The 9,629-nt window shown below is 48.8% G+C and overlaps 1 protein-coding gene across 6 annotated transcripts in view; it reads left to right on the top strand.

Annotated features, from left to right (window-relative positions):
* The first annotated feature begins 2,421 nt into the window (after window positions 1–2,421).
* DAGLA (diacylglycerol lipase alpha) overlaps window positions 2,422–9,629 on the top strand; it is a 61,489-nt gene continuing 54,281 nt past the window's right edge. For 4 of the 6 annotated variants that reach the window (XM_030468556.1, XM_030468558.1, XM_030468557.1 and 1 more), the window contains exon 1: window positions 2,514–2,606. The gene's annotated coding sequence lies outside the window, so the exon portion shown is untranslated. Of the gene's footprint in view, window positions 2,607–9,629 lie in introns of all 6 variants that reach the window. The other 2 variants (XM_030468554.1, XM_030468553.1) reach the window with 2 other exon arrangements.

Below are 9,629 nucleotides of genomic sequence, written 5' to 3'. Positions count from 1 at the left end.
TAACCTGAGGGGAAGAAGAAGGAAAAAAAGAAATTAAAAATAAATGATCATTTCCAGGCTTTCTGGTAAGGCCACTCAAACCCAGCACGCCTGGGAACACCCCCCCCCACCCCCCCCCCAAAGATGATCTGCCCAGTTTGGATCAGTGAGTTCAGCCCAGCTCTGAACTGGGATGCTGCTGGATCCCAGGATCAGGATCCTTGGGATGCTGGACTGGGATCCTGGTGATCCAGGAGGGATGGATTGGAGCCCCCCCTGAGCCCCCAAACCACACAAAACACCCAAACCACACAAAACCCCCCAAACCACACAAAACCCCCCGAAACTACACAAAACCCCCAACCCACACAAACCCCCCCAAACCACACAACCCCCCCCAAACTACATAACCCCCCCCAAACCACACAAACCCCCCAAAACCACACAAACCCCCAAAACCCCCCAACCACACAAACCCCACAAACCACACAAACCCCCCCAAACCACACAACCCCCCCAAACCACACAAACCCCCCAAAACCACACAAACCCCCAAAACCCCCCCAAACCACACAAACCCCCCAAACCACACAAACCCCCCCAAACTACACAAACCCCCCAAACCCCCCCAAACCACACAAACCCCCCAAACCACACAAACCCCCCAAACCACACAAACCCCCCCAAGCCCCCCAAACCACACAAACCCCCCCAAACTACACAACCCCCCAAACCCCCCAAACCCCCCAAACCCCCCCAAACCACACAAACCCCCCCAAACTACACAAACCCCCCAAACCCCCCAAACCACACAAACCCCCCAAACCACACAAACCCCCAAACCACACAAACCCCCCAAGCCCCCAAACCACACAACCCCCCCCAAACCACACAACCCCCCCCAAACTACACAAACCCCCCCAAGCCCCCCAAACCACACAAACCCCCCAAACCACACAAACCCCCCCAAGCCCCCCAAACCACACAAACCCCCCAAAACCACACAAACCCCCAAAACCCCCCCAAACCACACAAACCCCACAAACCACACAACCCCCCCAAACTACACAAAGCCCCCCAAACCACACAAACCCCCCCCAAACCACACAAACCCCCCTAAACCCCCCAAACCCCCCAAACCACACAAACCACCCCCAAACCACACAACCCCCCAAAACCACATAAACCCCCCCAAACCACACAAACCACACAAACCCCCAAACCCCCCAAACCACATAAAGCCCCCAAACCACACAAACCCCCCCAAACTACACAAAACCCCCTATATACATTCTATATTCTATATTCTATATTCTATTTTCTATATTATATCTTATATCTTATATCTTATATCTTATATCTTATATCTTATATCTTATACATTCCATTATGTTATAATATATATTATAGAATATATATGTGTATATATATGTTATATTATGTATAACATAATATATAATATATAGTCTATATAATATTTATTATATAAATAACATATTATTATATACTATATATTAAATATATTATTATATAACATAAATTATATTCTATATTCTATATTATTCTATATCCTATATTATAGATTATATATTCTATTATGTTATAATATGCATATTATAGAATATATATGTATATATGTGTATATATGTATATATAATATGTTATATGTAACATAATATATAATATATAGTCTATATAATATATTAATTATTATATAAATAATATATTATATACTATATATAAAATATATTATTATAGAATATAAATTATATTCTATATTCTATGTTATTATATATATATATTATATATTATGTTATAATATGTATATTATAGAATATATGTGTATATATGTATATATATGTGTATATATGTGTATATATATGTGTATCTATGTGTATATATGTATATATATGTATATATATATATGTATATATGTGCCCAGTGGGATGGGACTGGAGGGAAGCAGCGCCCTGGCTGGGGGTGCTGGGGGTCCATGGGGAGCTTCCCACTGTTCTGGGGGCGCCTTTAGAGGGAGAAGGAGCTGGAACGGGGAAGTTCCACCCATTTCCCTCCCCACGGGCAGGGGGCGATGGTGCTGAGAGGGGGGGGGGGGTCGGGATGGGGGGTGCGTGGGGTGCGTGGGGTGCGTGGGGTGGGGGGTTCTCCAGCTCCAGAGGCCCAGGCCCTGCCCTGGGCTGGCAGTGGGTGTCTTGGGGTGGGCTGGGGGTCACCCCAGAAGTTTGGGCGAGTGGGGCCGGGACAGCACTTGCCACCCCCTCCCTTTTCCCCCCCCCCACCCGCGATCCCCCGAACCCCCCCGTGAGCTCCGCGGGAGGCTCCGAGCCGCCAGGGGGCGCTGCTGCCCCGGTACCGCCAGGGGGCGCCGCCTCCTCCGCCGCCGCTTTCCCCACTCCCTCTCTCCCCAGCCCCTGGCTCCAGCCGTCGCCATGGTGACCGCTGGGTGCGTAGCGGCCCTTACGAAGCTGACGCAGTGGGCGGCCCGGTAGGGGCGGGGGCGGCCCCTGCACGGGCGGAGGCGGCGTTAGAGAATCGGGGGGTCCGCAGGGCCCCCGGGATGGAGGCGGCGGCGGCCCTGGGCCTGGGTCCCAGGCGGAGGCGGCTGAGAGGTGAGGGGAGACAGGGAGGGGGGGACAGCTGGGTCACCCCCACCCTTGGCAGGGAGGCCTCGGTGAGGGGCTGGCAGCCCCCGCCTCACCGGTTGGGGCCTTTCCCGAATGGGGAGGATGCGGCAGGTGCGGGGAGCTCTGAGGGGGTGATGGCGGGGGGTGTTGTCCCCTCGTCCCGGAGGTGTCCCCGGCTCTGGGAGAGGGGGGGTGAGTCCTGTAGGAGCTGATGCTTTCCCTTCCCCTCAAAAAAAAACATTTTTTGGTGTGGCTTGGGAGGTTGGGAAGCCCAGGGGGACCCCCCCAAAACCAGATGCAGGGTGGGAGAGGGAGGGAAGTGGTGCTGAGGATGCAAGGAGAAGCCTGGGGGTGTAAAGGGGGGGGGGTGTCCCATGGTTTGTGTCTCCAGGCCTTTCTTACTTCCCTGCAGGGCCCTGGGTCTGGAAGGTTTTGGTTGGCACTAAAAAAAAAAATAAAAGTATTTCAGTGAGATGGAGCTGCCCCAGGGGGTGGTGGAAAATGTAGTTAAAAAATGAAGGAAATAAATGAATTGATTGATCTCCTGTGAGGGTGAGAGGGAGCTGGAGGTTGGTTGGTAAAAGGAAAGGATTTCTGTGGTGTCTGACCTGGTGGTTGAGCCAGAATTCCTGCTGGAATTTCCAGTCAGGGAATTGGGACCTTGTGGTGTGTTTGGGTCAGGTTTGGGTTGTCCCATGGGAAAGGAGGGATGGGAAGTGCTGCTGGGTGGGGTGGCACTTCCAGCCACCTCCAGGTAGGGAAGAGCAGAGTGGGTGCCAAATATTCAGCTCCTGGGATGCTGGGGTGGATGTAAAGTGTGGACTGAAAGCAGCAAATCTCTGTTTGAGGGGTTAAAGGGAATGGTTCTGGGGGAAAATAATCTCTGTAGTGGTGGGAAGGAGATAAACCAACCCAAAACCTTTGTTGTCACCTGGGGAGGGGCTGCTCTGTCCTGCAGCCTTCTGCTTGAAGAGGGTGAAAGTGTCTGAGCTGGTGTGGTCAGGCTGAAGGGTTTTGGAAATAGTCGTGGTTGGGAGATAATGAAATTGGAGGAAGTGGTTTTTGTAAAGAGGCTTCAACCTCCTGGGCCTCTGCCAGTGGCTTCTCTGAAACCTTGGAGCTCAGGGGCTGTGCTGTCCAGGAGGTTTGCTGGGGATTGGAAGGAATATCTCATTTTGGAAGCTTTCTAAATAGCCAGCAGTCTCAGGGGGAGGTTCTTGCTTGTCCTACGTGTTAGCTTTCTGGGTCAGAAAAGTTCCAGTGGCTTCTTGAAGGTGCTGATTAAGTGAGGGCTGAGCCCAGGGGATGTGAATCAGTCTGGAGGGGACAACCTGGTCACTAATGCATACAGCCTGGAGCTTCTGTACCTGAAACTCTGCAGGAAGAAGTGGGGCAAGTGTTTTCCTTTCAAATCCACGTTTTAATAAACTAAAAGGTTTGGGAGGCTGCATTTCTCTTGGTTTACAGGAAAACTGACTCCTCAGACAGAGTCAAAACTGCCTGGAACTGGCACTGAGTTGAAACCAGCTCTGCTCAGGGTTCCACTTTGAACTTCTGACTGCACTGTGCAAAATGAGAAATTCCAAGAGAGTCACAGGGAGAGGGATTCCTCCAGTTTCCTGGCAGCTCAGTCGGTGCTGGGAAATGGGCAGTGGGAAAAGGAAACTTTGCTCTGCCCTCCCAGTCCTCTGCTGGAGTCCTAGAAAGAAAAGTTGGGCAACTGTATGGGCTGAGTGGTTGAAATTGAGAGTTCTGCTGCTCCAGGGCCAGGAGGGAGGTGAAAATACTCCTTCCAAAGGCAGTTATATTCATAAAAACCCAGGGAAATGCAATCCACCCGAATTACTCAGTGTGTTTCATTAAATAATATGAATGAGACCTCAGACTGTTTGAAAGCCTTGAGAAGGCTCCGTGCTCAGGGTGTTTGTGTTGTGCTGAGTTCTGGGGGGGTAGTTTTACTTCTTATGAAATGTTGTCAGAGTTCCCATGAAGCAAATCTGACTCAAAAATAAATTTGCTTTGTGCTTAAGTGTCCAGACAAGCTCCTGGACCTGGGGTGGGAATTTAAATATCCCATTCCTTGTGCTCTGTCTGCCTGGGTTTGTCCCCAGGCAGCAGAAGTTTTGATGTGTCCCTTAAACACTCCCTAAATCTAACCAGCAACTGGAGTTAGAAACTTGCAAACCCTCTGGCTGCCCTTCCAGAGCCTCCCTGGCCTTGTGTGGTTTTCTCAGCCCCACCTGGCTTTGCTTCCCTCTTGGAAACCAGTTTGGAATTCCCTGGGGGATCCCAGCTGGGAGTTGCCTGGGGGAGCTGGAGGGGGGATGTCTGGGGGATGAGACCTTCAGGCCTGAGGGGCTGGAAGTCCAGATGTCCAGGGGTGTTTTGGGGGTAAAACCAGGCAGAGGGGTGTTGCCCTTCATCTTGGGATAGATTTTGGGTGTAAAACCAGGCAGAAGGGGGTTGCCTTTCAGCTTGGGATAGATTTTTGGGGTAAAACCAGGCAGAGAGGTGTTGCCCTTCATCTTGAGATAGAGTTTGGGTGTAAAACCAGGCAGAGGGGTGTTGTCTTTCAGTTTGGGATAGATTTTGGGGTGTAAAACCAGGCAGAGGGGTGTTGCCTTTCATCTTGAGATAGATTTTGGGGGTAAAACCAGGCAGAGGGGTGTTGCCTTTCAGTTTGGGATAGATTTTGGGGGTAAAACCAGGCAGAAGGGTGTTGTCCTTCATCTTGGGATAGATTTTGGGGGTAAAACCAGGCAGAGGGGTGTTGCCCTTCATCTTGGGATAGATTTTGGGTGTAAAACCAGGCAGAGGGGTGTTGTCTTTCAGTTTGGGATAGATTTTGGGGTGTAAAACCAGGCAGAGGGGTGTTGCCTTTCATCTTGAGATAGATTTTGGGGGTAAAACCAGGCAGAGGGGTGTTGCCTTTCAGTTTGGGATAGATTTTGGGGGTAAAACCAGGCAGAAGGGTGTTGTCCTTCATCTTGGGATAGATTTTGGGGGTAAAACCAGGCAGAGAGGTGTTGCCTTTCAGTTTAGGATAGATTTTGGGGGCTAAAACCAGGCAGAGGGGTGTTGCCTTTCATCTTGGGATGGATTTTGGGGGTAAAACCAGGCAGAGGGGTGTTGCCTTTGAGCTTTGGGATAGATTTTGGGGGTAAAACCAGGCAGAGGGGTGTTGCCTTTCAGTTTGGGATAGATTTTGGGTGTAAAACCAGGCAGAGGGGTGTTGCCTTTCAGTTTAGGATAGATTTTGGGGGTAAAACCAGGCAGAAGGGTGTTGTCCTTCATCTTGGGATAGATTTTGGGGGTAAAACCAGGCAGAGGGGTGTTGCCCTTCATCTTGAGATAGATTTTGGGTGTAAAACCAGGCAGAGGGGTGTTGCCTTTCAGTTTGAGATAGATTTTGGGTGTAAAACCAGGCAGAGAGGTGTTGCCCTTCATCTTGGGATAGATTTTGGGGGTAAAACCAGGCAGAGGGGTGTTGCCTTTCAGTTTGGGATAGATTTTGGGGGTAAAACCAGGCAGAGGGGTGTTGCCCTTCAGCTTGGAATAGATTTTGGGTGTAAAACCAGGTAGAGGGGTGTTGCCTTTCAGTTTAGGATAGATCTGGGGGCTAAAACCAGGCAGAGGGGTGTTGCCTTTCAGTTTAGGATAGATCTGGGGGCTAAAACCAGGCAGAGGGGTGTTGCCCTTCAGTTTAGGATAGATTTTGGGGGTAAAACCAGGCAGAGGGGTGTTGCCTTTCATCTTGGGATGGATTTTGGGTGTAAAACCAGGCAGAAGGGTGTTGCCCTTCATCTTGGAATAGATTTTGGGGGTAAAACCAGGCAGAGGGGTGTTGCCTTTCAGTTTGGGATAGATTTTGGGTGTAAAACCAGGCAGAGGGGTGTTGCCTTTCAGTTTGGGATAGATTTTGGGTGTAAAACCAGGCAGAAGGGTGTTGCCCTTCATCTTGCCCTTCATCTTGCCCTTCATCTTGGAATAGATTTTGGGTTAGCTCATCAAAACTGGGTCACTTTTGTTTCTGAGCTGCAAAAAAAAAAAAGGTACAGCTTTGGAAAGAAGTTTTCTGCACTTCCCAGGCTCTCTCACTTGGAAAACTCTGCTTAAAGCAAGATAAATAGTAATTATCTTGATTTTTTTTTTTTTTTTAAGAGCCCCTTTCAGGCAAATAGGAGGAAATAGAGTGGCAACATTTGGGAGTGTGCTGGTTGGGACCCTGCTCAGCTTTGGGCAGGTAAGAGGCTGGGAGCTTTTGAGTCATTTAGAGCCCTGCTCACCATTTCTTCATCCTCCTTGCAGCAAGCAAAAATGAACTTGTGAATCTGTTCTGGCTTCAGCCAGGGGCAGGATGCTGGGGACTTCTTCCTTGGGCAGTTTTGTTCCTCCCCCTAGGAGAAGAGGAGTTTGCCTGCAGCCATACAACATGCTCCCCAAGTTTTCTGCTTTCCTCTTAGCCAGGAGGGATCCTCAGTCAAAGCTCAGCACCCTGATCCTGACAGTGAGCCAGCAGATGAATAAATACATCCTGAGCTGGAGTCAGCACTGGAGTTTGAGGAAGTTCCAGTTAAAGAGACAGCAATTGAGATGCTCAGAAGAGGGCAAAGTGTTTGAGAGCTGCAGGGCTGGAGGTTTCTTAGAGAGCTGGGGGAAAGGAGTTGATGAAAGTGCCCTTTGTGCTCTCAGCAGCGTGACAAATGGACTCTCTGGGGATCTCTGGGAGGTTTATTCTTGCTGGAATAGATTTTTTTATTATTATTTTTTTTTTTTTTCTTGAGCAAATCAGACTTCCAGCTTGGAGGCAGCTTGCCCTGCTGTGTTTTTATTCTGCACTGTCCCCACCTGATGCTGCTCATCTCAGTGTTAATTCTGCCAGAGCAAACCTCTTCCTGGGGATGGAATTCCCTGGGATGTTTCTAGTTTTAACCCCTCTGCTTTCAAGCTGTCACTTCAGGGATTTCTAAAGAGAAATGAGAAGAAAAAGCTTGCAGGTCTGCCAGGTGTGCTGTCTTGTCCAGCTTGGAACTTTTAAGACAGAAGAAACTGCAATGATTTTTCTCAGTTTTGGTAAGAAATGGAAAATCTTGCCCCTTGAAAAACTAAAATCAAATTCCTGTGGATTTTAAGAGCAAAAGAATAGCTGGGAGGTGCTGATCTGCTCCCAGGGCACAGAAGTAGACTCTGGAGTCTGTTCCTGTTGGTGCTGCTTGCTACAGCTCCAATAATATGATTTTTTTTTTGGTTAAATCTGCAGCAGCAGCCACTGTTTTACATTTCATTCTGAGCACTCTTACTCTGCTTCCTTGTTTGGGGACATGAATTAAAGTCATGGTGCCTGGCACCTTGATCTTCATTAAAACACTAAGAATATGTTAGAGTGTTCCCCAAACTGGTCTGGTTTTATAAAAAGATACCTAAAATACTGGGGATTGTTTAATTATTTGAAGCATCCTTTCAGGCTTTAAGGGGTGATAATGATGCAAACTGGGGGGTTTGTGTTTTAGAAGCAGCACAGAGGGAAAGTGGAATATCCTAATACCAAATGCAGACAAAATTTGGGTTTAAATTCAAAGGATAACTCTGCTGTAGCTTGTTGATGGTTTTAAATAATAGGTAAGAAATCCTACTGAGCTTTAGAAACAATGTTCCCTCTATCTTCAATCATTTCTGCTCTTTTTCTTCACCTTTTTTATCCTTTTTCTCTCCTGCTTCCACTGAGAGGGATGCAGGTCCCTTACCTCATACACTGGATTTCTTTGAAAAGATGTCAAGCTGCAAGATTAAACAAAAAAAGCTGCTGATTATTTTCCTCTTCCTTGCAGCAAGAGTAGAAAATCTGCATGGCAAGCAGAGACCACTTGACTAATAAGGAGGTTTTTTGGGTTTTTTTTATGGGCTCTTAACCCCCAAGCTTCCAGTCTCTGCTTTTATCCAGATGTTTCTTTCATGGACTCCTGCAGACCCCTGGAAGTCTTCTGCCTTCTCCTTTCCTTCAGGTTGGTTACAGGCATCTAGAATGGGGTGAGAAATCATTGGTTTGAGTTCTGTGCAAGTGATTAAATCAGCAGTGATTAAATCTGCTCCTTCTTCTTGTGCCTGCCTTGGGTGTGAAACTAAAACTCCAAGCAATGTCTTTGACCTTCCTAAGAATTTCCCCAGGAAAACAGGATACAAGATGCAATCTGGAGACTGAAAAACAACCTTTTTTTTTTTTTTTTTTTCTGGTGATCTTTCCATTTCATCAGTCAGAGAGGTTCATGTTCCCTGAGGAAGCTAAGGAGAGAAATTGGCTTCCATGGAACTGTTTAACCTGCTTTGTTTCCATCCCTTTCTGGCCAGCTCAGCAGCCAGTTCTGTTCAATATCTTCATTGATGATTTAGATGAGGGGATTGAGTCCATCATCAGCAAATTCACAGGTGACACCAAGCTGGGGGGAGTGTGGATCAGCTGGAAGGCAGGAGGGCTCTGCAGAGGGACCTGGACAGACTGGAGAGTTGGGATGATCCCAAGGGGATGAGGTTCAAGACAAGAACCCCATGGGGAGCTCCAGGCTGGGCACAGAGTGGTTGGAGAAAGGGACCTGGGAGTCTGGATTGCCAGGAAGCTGAAGAGGAGCCAGCAGTGTGGCCAGGTGGCCAAGAAGGCCAATGGCATCCTGGGCTGGCTCAGGAACAGCGTGGCCAGCAGGTCCAGGGAAGGGATTCTGCCCTTGTGCTCAGCTCTGGGGAGGCCACAGCTTGAGTCCTGTGTCCAGTTCTGGGCCCCTCAGCTCAGGAAGGAGCTTGAGGTGCTGGAGCAGGTCCAGAGAAGAGCAAGGAGGCTGTGAAGGGATCCAGCAGAATTGCTGTGAGGAAGGGCTGAGGGAGCTGGGGGTGTTGAGGCTGGAGAAGAGGAGGCTCAGGGGAGACCTCATCACTCTCTGCAACTCCCTGAAAGGAGGTTGGAGCCAGGGGGGGGTCGGGGAGGTATCAGTGGGATAAGAGGGCTCGGACTAAAGAATT

This window comes from Calypte anna, unplaced genomic scaffold (assembly GCF_003957555.1).
Source record: "Calypte anna isolate BGI_N300 unplaced genomic scaffold, bCalAnn1_v1.p scaffold_158_arrow_ctg1, whole genome shotgun sequence".
NCBI classification, from domain to species: Eukaryota; Metazoa; Chordata; class Aves; order Apodiformes; family Trochilidae; genus Calypte; species Calypte anna.
The sequence above is the reverse complement of the archived record's forward strand: the minus strand, read 5'-3'. Positions and strand labels throughout refer to the sequence as shown.